Source organism: Sminthopsis crassicaudata, chromosome 4 (assembly GCF_048593235.1).
Source record: "Sminthopsis crassicaudata isolate SCR6 chromosome 4, ASM4859323v1, whole genome shotgun sequence".
NCBI classification, from domain to species: domain Eukaryota; kingdom Metazoa; phylum Chordata; class Mammalia; order Dasyuromorphia; family Dasyuridae; genus Sminthopsis; species Sminthopsis crassicaudata.
In genome coordinates this window covers 113,635,369-113,645,494 of record NC_133620.1, presented here as the reverse complement: position 1 = coordinate 113,645,494, position 10,126 = coordinate 113,635,369, and the positions used below count along the sequence as shown (strand labels likewise).

At 36.6% G+C, this 10,126-nt stretch overlaps 1 long non-coding RNA gene across 2 annotated transcripts in view; it reads right to left on the bottom strand.

Moving 5' to 3' along the window:
- Window positions 1-9,066, bottom strand: part of LOC141541068 (uncharacterized) — a 39,708-nt gene extending 30,642 nt beyond the window's left edge. Inside the window, exon 1 of one of the 2 annotated variants that reach the window (XR_012481647.1) lies at window positions 8,624-9,066. This is a non-coding gene — a long non-coding RNA (uncharacterized LOC141541068). Of the gene's footprint in view, window positions 1-2,081; window positions 2,372-8,623 lie in introns of those variants that run through there. The other variant, XR_012481646.1, reaches the window with a different exon arrangement.
- Between the last annotated feature and the right edge of the window lie 1,060 nt (window positions 9,067-10,126).

Genomic DNA, 10,126 nt, shown 5'->3' with positions numbered 1-10,126 from the left:
AAAATTTTAGAGGTCAGATCTTATAAGTTAACCTCATCAGGAGAAGCTTAATGATTTATCCAAGGTCACATGGGTAGCTAGAGGCAGCTCCAAGAAAGAAATATGACATGCAAGCAAATATATACAAAACAAGCTATATACAAGATGAATTAACAGAGAAGAAGCTAGAATTAAGAGTATGTATTATTGCTGGTAATTATTTAAAAAAAATTATAGTTGTAGAAGGGAAACTTCCTTCTGTGAGGACTCATTGAGATTGTTCATTTTATTTTGGTTGCCTCCAGGAAAGCTTCAATAAAGTAAAATGAAATGAATGTAGAAACAAGTAGGTAGGAAGTATAGTTCAGATGAAGGCTAGAGTGTTTCATGAATGGATTCACTATGACTGGAGTCAGCTTAGTGATATTTCTGAAATAACTTTAGATGTAATTTTTTAACCTCTAGACTTTATTATCTTTATAGATTTAGAACCAGAAGTTACTTCAGACCTCATCTAATCCAGCACTCTTGTTTTACAGATAAATACCGAAGGGCCATAAAGTTTAAGAGATGCAGCCCAAAGTCACATGAGTTATAGTGACATAGTCAGGATTTAGACCCAATTCTACTGAGTCCAAATCCAATACTGATTCTACTTTTGCACACTATCTCCTGCCCCTGATGACATTTCAATTTCCATTTGAGATAAAATACCATTTGGATAATTGATGCAGTTTATTTTTTTTACTTCCTCAAAAGCTATTCTTTCATCCACCTGACAGTCTCAGTAATCTGTGAATGTTCATTAAATTAAGAGTACAATTTGGCTCTGACATATAAATGATTTTCCCAAAGCAAGGCTACATTTAGCATGTTGTTTTCTTCTGTTTTATTCATTAAAAACTGTTCAATATTTCTTAGTGTTTTACCAAGAAAGCAACACTAACATCTCATAGCCCCAAGCAGGGAGACATTTTCAGAAAGCTTAATGGTTGAGATTGTATCATTCATTGACATGGTTTATCACTTTGGCCCATAATTTCCCCCTGCCATCTACAACTTGGGATCCAATGCATATATCCATAGTAGAACTAACAATTAACAAAATTATCAAAGCTAACTAGATTTTTCCTGACATACGGTAAAAGAATGAGGTCACAACAGAGTTTGAAAGAGAACATACAAATTCCAAAAAATGTCTACTTTTGACAACATGAAGGGATAAATTCTCCAACTACAAGATCATTGTGTGGTATTTCTGGTAAATAGAGCTTCCAGAAGAAACTATAACTAGGAATTTTTGCACCTGGTTCAAGTGAAAGGGTTAATGAGTATTTCTAAGCTGCTGAATAATAATAATAATAATTGAAACAACCACCACCACATCTAACACATTATAGAGGCAGCATGGCATAATGAATGGAGAATTAGCCTCAGAATCTAAAAATCTAATATTTACTTCCAACCTATGCTGGATTCTAGCTTTTAGTAATCTAATTTTAGTAATCTAAACCACTGGTGTCAAAGTAAAATAAAATAGGGACTACTAATCCACTCAGGAAACATATTAACTTAGTTTTAAAATATAATTATGTCTATGATTTATTATATTTTGTTTAATTTTTTAAATATGTGCCATCTAGTTGCCTTCAAGAGAGGAAAAATACCCAAAATGAAGCTGCATTGTAGCTCCCTGTAAGCTTTCTAACCAGGAATAAAACTCTATTGGCCCCAACCTATTCACAAACATTTCTGAGGAATGACTTCTGCGATTGGGACTTCGAAAAAAAGAAGTCATTCCTCAGAAAAAAGGTAGTTTGAATGGTAATTAGTAGGCAGAGTCAAACTAACCATCACTGATTTTCAGGGAAAACCTCACAGGGAAAATTCCTGAATATACTTTGGAGTGGGCCAGTCTAGCAGGGGAAAGGGAATGAAGGAGGGAGAGGAAAAGCATAAACATTAAAAGAACATCTATTATGGGCCAAGCATAGGGATAAGTCTTTTGACAAATAGTGTCTCACAACAATTTTGTAAGGTAGACATAAGTTTTACCCTCATTTTGCAGTTGAAGAAACTAAGTCAGAGATTAAGTGACTTACCTAGTGAAGATTTCCCCTAGTGAAATGAGCTGATGAGAAGATTTTTTTCTAATGTCCAGGAAGGCAGCTGAAGCAGGTGCTATGAAGTGATTAGCTCTTGGTCAGATATTGAAGATGCCAGAGTGATCCACTGTACCCCAAGCCAACACCAATAATCTTGACTTTGTCTTGCCACTATCATTGAGGCCAAATGATTTAGTGCAACTCTGTTTCACTTAAATCCAGTGTATCAAAGTCAAAAGATACCATTAGTACCATTTTACCATTTAACCTACTTCAAAGTCCTGTTGCAACAGATAAGTAATAAAGTATCAGGTGTGGATACATTGGAAATTGTAGTTACAGTCTTACACATAGGCAATCCAAGCATAGGGTTGTCTTCTTACTGGACTGAATCAGTGGTGGAATTCAGCAGCCCTCTGGGTATCTGAGCAGTCTTTTAAGGACCATACTATTAACCTCCTGATGCAAGGAAAGGGCTAAATAAAGTACCCTAAAATTTTTCTGCTTCACCCATGGCAAGAAGGGATCCTACTAGAGTAGGAAACACACACAATGTACAAATTATTTGGATGTGATCCTACTCACCACTAGTACAATGGAATGTGTCCACACTTATAGATAACATGAAATCTTAGACCTGAAAGACAAACAAATTTTGTGAGAGAACTCAGAAAGTATCACAGACAAATAGTAGCACTAAGGGAAACAAGGCTAACAAAGGCCAGTTCACTGAAGTCATAGCTGAATTCCTGTTTTTCTGAAGTTGTCACAGTGAAGGGGGGGCATCTTTGACATAGGTCTGGCAATCAGAACTAATTAATCAATAGATTTATAATGCTTACCAAAAGTAGTGAATAGCAATGTGATTGCCACTTACCGGAAGGTGCCATACCACCAACATCATTGTGTATTTTACCACCATGATGAGCTCTGATGATTTTATAGTTTTATAGAAGAAAAGTTTTATAAAGACTTGGAGACCTTCATCATTTACGTACCAAAAGGAGAGAAGCTTATGATTTGGGACTATACTAAGAGCAGAGAAAGACTACCAGTCATGGCACAAATGAAGGAATAGAGTCAGAAAAAGCAACAGTCACTTATTACCGAAGACTCGTGCAGTTCATGAACTTCTCATCAACAACACTGGTTTCTGTTTACCTAAATACAATAAAACATCATGGATGTACTCCTGAAGCAAAAAAAAAAAAATGCCACTTAATAAACTATGTCATTGTAAGGCAAAGAAACAGTCAGAATGTGAGCATAATGGTAATGCATGATGCAGACTGCTAGACTTACAGACTTTATGCTCTCCAAGCTAACTATTCACATTCAGCCAAAGTAGCAACCCCATGGCAAAATGACTGTCAGAAGAATTAATATCAATATATTAGAGTAATTCTAGAGGGAACAGTTTGTTGCTAACTTGAAGGGAAAGCTGAGTCAACACATCATTAGCAACAATGGAGCAGTAATGGAGTGGGAAGCTTTCAGAGATTTGGTATACACCATACATTTACTGATCTAGGTCAGAATACTTGAAAACATCAAAACTAGTTTGACAAAAACGATAGGGAAATTCAGAAGCTGCTAAATGAAAAATGAGAATTCCATAGGTTTTACCAGGATAGTTCACCCATTTCAAAGAAGTCAGTGTTTAATTCCGTCAAAAATTAAACACAAGTGAAGCTTAGAGAGATGTAGGATTCTTTACTCAGTAAGAAAATCCAGTTTTATACTGATAGTGTCAATCTAACATACTTTTATGATGCCCTTGAAGCTATTTGTGGGCCGAAGATCTATGGTACATCTCATCTACTCAATACTAATGGAGCCACATTGATTAGTAACTATAAGGACATGATCTTGGAAAAGGGGCTGAATATTTCTATAGTGTTTTCAACAGACCATCATCAATCAATGCTGAAGCCACTGATTGTATACCTCAGGTTAAAGTCACTTCATCTGTGGCTGAATTTCCAACTGAAGAAGAAGTTTTGAATGTTGTTAGTCTCATATTGTATATTGCAAAGAACCTACTACTAATTCTATTCCAGCTAAGATTTATAAGGCAGGGGCTTTATTGCTCATACAAAAGTTGACTAAAATTTCCTGCATTACATGACAAGAAGAAATTGTTCCCCAGAAATTTAAGCATTCCTTTTTTATTCAGCCCTATGAAGATAAAAAAAAAAGTTTGCCCTATTACAGTCCCAGTGAAATCTCTCTCTTTCTTAGTCATTGCTAGTAAGATTCTTGCCAGAGCCCTCCTTAACAGGCTGATCCTTCACCTGAAAGATAGTCATCTACCTGAGAGCCAGCATGACTTCGGAAAAGGTTGAGGAACAGTTAATACTGTATTTGTTTCCCAATAACTTCAGAAGAAATGCCAGGAATAGAACAGAGATCTGTACACAATGTTCATCATTCTAATTAAGGTCTTTGATACTGTCAGTCATGAAAGTTTGTGGAAAACTACAAGAGAATTTTGTTACTGAGAGAGGTTCATCAGAATTGTCCATCACTTTCATGATGGCAAGCTTGCATGGGTTCTGAATAATGAACAATGGTCTCATAATTTCCCAGTAAACAAGAAGTAAAAACGGGTTATATACTTTCTCAGATGCTTTTTATCATGATCTTTTCAGCACCATTGTCAGAAACTGCAATGAGGACAAAAATGGCACCAAGTTCTGCTACCATATTAATGGCAAACTATTTAATTTGAAAAGGCTATAAGCCAAGACTAAAGTAGGGGGAGAGTTGGTGCATGATTTTTCTTTCATAGATGATTGTGCACTCAATGCAGCCTCAGAGTTTGATATGCAATAAAGTATGGATTGATTATTTTCTGCTTGTGCTAATTTTGGCTTAACAATTAAACTGACTCGGCAAGGTCACCTCTCTCACTTTCCCCTCCAGAGTCATCCAGGTCCAGTGGCCAGATGTAGATTAGAATACCTGGAGATGGCCCTGGATACAATGGAAGACCTTGTCCTTTTTAAGCTAAAGTCTTTAAGAGGTCTTAGTTTGACTGGAAACATGCTTTTAAAAAGTGTGGAAGAGAAGTATTAGATTGCCTACTAAACTAAAGATCCAGAATGCCTGTGTGCTGACTTCATTGTTGTATGCTTGTGAAACCTGGTCAAGCTAGGAAATGGAATCTTTCCATTCGAATTGTTATAGGAAGAGTCTGAACATTGCCTGGGAAGTTAAAGTATCAAATATTCCAGTACTTTGTCATCCTAAACTGCCAAGCATTAACTCTCTACTGAAGAGAGTGCAACTCCAGTGGCCTGGCTATGTTGTTTAAATGCCAAATAGATGTTTGGCCTAAATGACTATTTTATGGAGAACTTGTATAAGATAAGTATTCACATGGTAGTCAGAAGAATTGACATTCTTAAGATTTGTTAATCTTAATACCTTAATACTGGACCACTCAGTATGAGATGCCCACATCAAAGAAGGCACTATGCTTTATAAGCAAAGTAGAATTGCAGTAGCTCAAAAGAAACATGAAATGCACAAATTTAGACATCTCCACTCCAAATGTTCATTTGGATTATTTAGCCCTACCTATGGTAGAGCTTTCCAGGATACTATAGGTCTCATCAACCACAGTCAGACATACTGTACCTTGACTTTGATGTAGAGATGTCATTTTAGTCTTCTTAGAGAACAAAGGAAAACAACCAACCAATTCTAGAATAATATTTGTAATATGAATGACTTGTAGCATGCTGAGTAAAATGATGGATATGTAGCCAAGATATATGAGTTTAAACCTTATTCCGATATTTATTAGCCCTATAATCATAGGTAACTTGTTTACCTCTCTGAGTTTCATTTTCTTCATCTGTCAAATGAAAATAAAACTACTTGTTCTACCAGCCTCACCAAAATTATTAAAAAGAACTTTAATATTTTAGTAAATCTTTGATCTTGGTGATATGAGTACTCACAGCCCATTCACTTTTTTTTTTATCACAAATGATGAATTATTTTGGGCAGCTAGATGTTATAGTAGATAGAGTGTCAGACTTGGAGTTAGGAAGACTCATCTTTCTGAGTTCAAATCTATCCTTAGACACTTACTACTTAGATGATCCTGGACTAGTCCTTTAATTCCCTTTCCCTCAGTTTCATTTGTAAAATAAGCAGGAGCAGTAAATGGGAAATCATTCTGGTATCTTTAAGAAAATCTCAAATGGAATTATGAAGAGTCACACACAAATCAAAACAATTACCAAGTGATTCAACAATAACATAACTTATTTACATATTACCAACACATTTAACTAGAATTTTCAATGCAAATCAACAATTATTTATTAAGTTTTTACTAAGGACCTGGCACTGTGCTAAGCACTAAAGATACAAAGAGGAAAATAATCTCTTCCTTCTAGAAGCTTCCATTCTAATGGAGGAGACAAACATGTAAACAACAGCATATATACAAAATATATACAGTGCAAGTGAAAGATAAACCAAAAGGGAAGGAAATGGGGAGAGAGAAAGGAGCCAAGAAACCTTTTGATCTGAGTATTGAAGGAAGCCAAAAAAGCCAAGAGGTGGAGGTGGGAAGGAAGAGTATTCCAGGAATAGAGAACAGCCAGTAAAAAAGCACAGAATTAGAAGAGGAATACCAAGGAGGTAAGTATCACTGAATAATAGGGAACATGATTGGGAATAAAATATAAGATTAGCAAAGTAAGAAGAAATGAGGGCTTTGTAAGTCAAACAATTGATTTTATATTTAATCCTAGAAATAAGGCAGAATATCAGACTTGAATTTTTAGGATAATAACCTTGATAATTGAATGAACCACGGATTAGAGATAGAAAAGTCTTGAATCTAAGAGACACACCAGAAGGCAATAATCCACATGTGAAATGATAAAAGACTGCATCATTATGATAGTTGTATGAATGTAAAAAAAGAGTTCATGTATAAGACATGCCAGAAAATAGAAAAAACAAGACTAGGCAATAGATGTTTGGATATGTATTAGGTAACATGGAGGATGTTATTGCCCTCATCAGTAAGGGAAATTAGGAAAAGGAAAAGATTTGAAGGAAAGGATAATGAATAGTTCTATTTTGGACAAGATGAGTACAATATGTCTTTGGGACATCAAGTTAAATGTTTAATAGGCATTTGCAAGACTAGAACTCAAGAGAAAGATTGGCGAAGGATTCTGGGAAGATGGTGGAATAGGTTGGTAAATTTCAAGTCCTAATTATCCCAACAAATAGAACAAATTTGAGACTCAGACAGAACATAGACTGGTGAAAAATCAAGAAGACTTAGGGCAGAATTGGGGTCCTCCTGATTCAACCTGAAAAGATCAGAAGAAAATACCAGGGCTGGGGAGTAACCTGTCTGAAGTGCAAACACCTCCAGGCTAGCTGGAAGAAGCATCAAGCCAGAACCTCTAGGGCTAGTTGGGTGTGGCTGAGGCCTCAGAAGAACCATAGAGACATTCTACTATTTGTGGAGTCTGGATTTGAGTCTGGGAAGACTGAGCAAATCTCAATTGGTTGGGAACACTGGGCCCAGCTGTGCTTCTGAGATGTGACCCTGGGTGAGTACAGAAACAGTGTGGCAGGAGTACTGCTAGTCTGGGCACTTGCAGGAGAGTGGAGCTCTTGGGTTGGGGTTCCTGGTCAGAGTGGAGAGATGAAGAAAAGCTTGAGGCATCACATCTCCACCCTGTGATCATTAAATACCTCTTATTAAAAAAGTGAACCAGCAAAGAAGAAAGAACCCTACCATTGAAACATATTATAGGAATAGGAAAGATCTGGATTCATCTTCAGAGTAGGACATTTTTCTTAAAGGAAAAAAATCTCCTTCCCCAAAGAGTAATTTGAAATGATTCCCTGCTCAGACAGAATTTATAGAAAAACTCAAAAAAGAATTCAAAAATCAAATGAGAGACTTTGAGAAAAAACTAAAGAAAAAATGTAAACTATCCAAGAAAAACAAGAAGTTTATGAAAAAAAATGTTAACCAACTAGAAAAAGAGGTAGCATCTCAAAGATGAAAACAATGCTTTGAAAATTAGAATTGAGTAAGGGGAAGTTGAAGCTATGAGAGACCAAGAGATAATAAAGCAAAATGTGAAATATCTTATAAGAAAAACCACAAATCTGGAATAGAAAATATAATAATTGGACTACCAGAAAATTCTAACCAAAAAGAGAATTTTGACACAATAATGCAGGAAATAATCCAAGAAAATTGTCCTGGAGTGGTAGAACATGAGGGGAAAGTGGAAATAGAAAAAAAATCAACACTTCAAAGAGATCTTGTGTAGAAAACATACAGGAATATTATTGCTAAATTTGGAAACTCCTAGAGCAAAGAGAAGATTTTGTTAAAAAAAAAAATTCAGAGGCAGAGCCAAGATGGCAGAGATGATACACGCGATTTTGTGAGCCCCCTTCTTCCCTCATTACAAATTAGTTAAATCAGCCTCCAAAATAACTCTGGACTGATAGAAACCACAAGGTCTAGAAGTACAACTTACCAGCTGAAGAGAATCTGGAGTTTCAACAGAAAAGGTCGGTTCCCAGGGGAAGAAAAAAAAAAAAGGCCAGCACAGACAGGGTGAGGTGCTAGCACGCTGCGCCTATTGGGCTGGGGAGAACTCTGAGATCAGAGAAGCCACTGAGATAGAGGAATCTGACACAGGCTGTTAGCTCTTCTCTGCTTATAAAACAGCAGATAAGAGAAATCAAGCCACTTTAAGATATAAAACCAGATCCTAGAACCACCCCAATCTGGAAGTGACTCAACAGATCTCGGCAGAGCAGTGCACCTGGCTTCTGCTGCCTGGGGCTTCACCTGGGGGTAGTTAAGAGCTTGAAAAGCGGGGACATGGCCCAAGGCAACATCTAATTCACATAATGCCTGTCTTGGCTGAAGGCTATGGAACTCAGCCACTGAAATCCCAGAGAAGTGGAACCTTTGAAATAGGGACTGCAGTTTCTGGGCAGACACTTCCAGTTTGAGTGCAGGGGCTTTTCACGTCAGCTGCTGATATCCACGCCCCATGGGACTCATTGGCTGGGCTTTGTGTCGCCTTTACTGTTCAGTCTTAAACCTCAGGGAAGTCGCTAGGACACACAGCGCCCTCAAAGTGCAGCCTTACTAATCACCTCTGAGGCACTTCCAGGGAGGGGGAGAGGAACTCTCTTCCAGAGCTCTCTCTTAGCTCAGGCACAGGGGCCACTGTATCCATCCAGTCTGGGAGGAAGCTGGCAAAGATATAAATAAATAAACTTCTTACTCCAGGGACAGACCCCAAAAGATTTTAACCATGAGTAAAAAGCCAAAAAGAACTATTGATTCTTTCTACACAGAGAAAGAGCGGGTATCCAACCCCGAAGAAGTTAATAGCAGAGAGTCAGCAGATAACAGCCTAAAGGGGAATGATACCTGCCCCCCATCACATAACTCTCTCCTAGAAGAGACTATTAAAAAATTAAGAGAGTTTGAAGAAAAATGGGGAAAGGAAAGAGAAGTTATGATAGAGAATAAAAATGTTCTGAAATTTGAGTTGGAAAAAATAAAGAATTCACAGGAGATTCAGGGAAACAAAATTTGTGAATTAGAAAAGGTTAAAAAATCACAGGAAATTAGGCTTTCTGAAGTGGAAAAGATTTTAAAAATCTCAAGAAAATAGGATATCTGAATTGGAAAAAAGAAAATTCTCTAAAAAAAATTAGGGAAATGGAAAAAATTTCAATAAAGCTAAATAATTCATTTAAAAACTCAATTAGGCATATACAAAAAGAACTAAAAAATGTGAATGAAGAAAATAACTCATTAAAAATCAGGACGGAACAAATAGAAATGAATGATTCATTGAGAACCCAAGAATCAGTTAAACAAAACAAACAAAAAAAAAAGTAAAATGAAAAACTGGAGAATAACATCAAATACTTACTGGGAAAATCTATAGACCTGGAAAATAGATCTAGGAGAGATAATCTGAGGATCACTGGACTTCCCGAAAACTATGACCAAA